Here is a 1540-nt window from a genome sequence, read left to right as displayed (position 1 = left end):
GGGGGAGTTTGGGGAGGGGGGTGGTGTTCGTTTACATAGGATTTTGTAGGCCACAAGATGCTTACGAGTTCCTCACAGCTTGAAATATTCTGAGTTACGGGCCAGCGATTTAAAAGGACCCGTCTGACTTCGTAACAGCTGGTGGTTTAGTCCGTGATGTTTGGACGTACAGCGATCACATACTTAGTTCAGGGAGCGCAGGGGGAAGCGGGATCAGCACACCCAAAACACTACTTTCTGTAGCACGCATAACATTCAGCACTCATAAGAACAGCACAGGGGAAAGCAACACAGAAGTTTTCACTGATGCTTCAGGAGAACATGCAAGGATGGAAAACACAACTGGTAACGATCCTGTATTGTTTCTACCTGCTTACCTGTTTTCTACTTGCTTATGTGTTTTAAGGCTTTGCCTTTGTGTTCCAGTTAGATGCTGTTGATGCCCAAGGTGGGTATTTTCTCACCGTACAGATCATTTCTTGTAACAGATCATTTTATCTCACCTTCTTGGATTTTTTTCTACAGTGTAAATACGTACCAGTTGATTGTTATTAATCACATCTTTCTCCACGGCAATACAAATCGCAGCAATTTCCCAAGTTTGGTTCCTAAGATTCTCAGGTAGAAAATGCCAACCTGCCCCTCCAGTAATTAAAAATCTAATGGTGCAATTTATAAAACGCTTGTAACTGTGCACCTAGTGATGCTCAGCCAGAAGACACAAATGCTCAGAAAACAAGTTGCAGTAAGTAAATGGCTGTAATTCACACACAATCATGGTACGTGCACATGCAACTTAGGTGTACAGTTGTTGTGAGCATTTTATAAGACTAGCTTGCTTGATTTTAAATGTTTTGATGCATATCTCTGTGCTTATATACAGAGACCCAAAGCACATCGTCTACTCTACTTTCATTTACATGTTCAACACAGTGGAAAACTCCAAGTGTAATCAGCTATAATGCCCAGATACCGTTATGTAAACCCCCCCTCTTTTTTTTTTTTTTTTAAAGAATGGAAGAACATCAATATTTTATTATTCTATTTGGCAATTACGGCTGCCACATTACTTTCCACGGACTTCACATGGTAATAAATTCCCAGGAAGATCCTAATCTAAAGATGTTAAGCAGGTCTGATAAAATAACAGCTTCAGTCCCAGGCAGCAGTAAGAATTCAAAACACTCCAACGTTTTTCTAAGGTGAATTCTACCATTTCTTTCTGATTCTACTGCATTTGATTTCAAAAAAAAGCACTTGATCTGATCCTAGTGCCATTTTGAAGTGATCAGATTTTCAATGGCAAAGCCAATTCTTTCAGTCCAATTCAGCATCATTAAATTGTCAGAATAGCAGCTTCCTGTTTGATTCTTAATTATTCCTTTTTATTATATTTAAGACACTTTTTTTTAAAGTGGTTTACTCTTCTTTGTAATGATCTGTTGTGATTAGAATCTCTTTTATATTACACTGAAGTTTTAAGGGTATATATTGGTACTTCTAGTCTAAACCTCTATTTTCAAGGTATTTAGAGGATTAA

This window comes from Phaethon lepturus, unplaced genomic scaffold (genome assembly GCF_000687285.1).
Source record: "Phaethon lepturus isolate BGI_N335 unplaced genomic scaffold, ASM68728v1 scaffold17386, whole genome shotgun sequence".
In the NCBI taxonomy this organism is placed as follows: Eukaryota; Metazoa; Chordata; class Aves; order Phaethontiformes; family Phaethontidae; genus Phaethon; species Phaethon lepturus.
Note: the sequence above shows the minus strand (reverse complement) of the source record.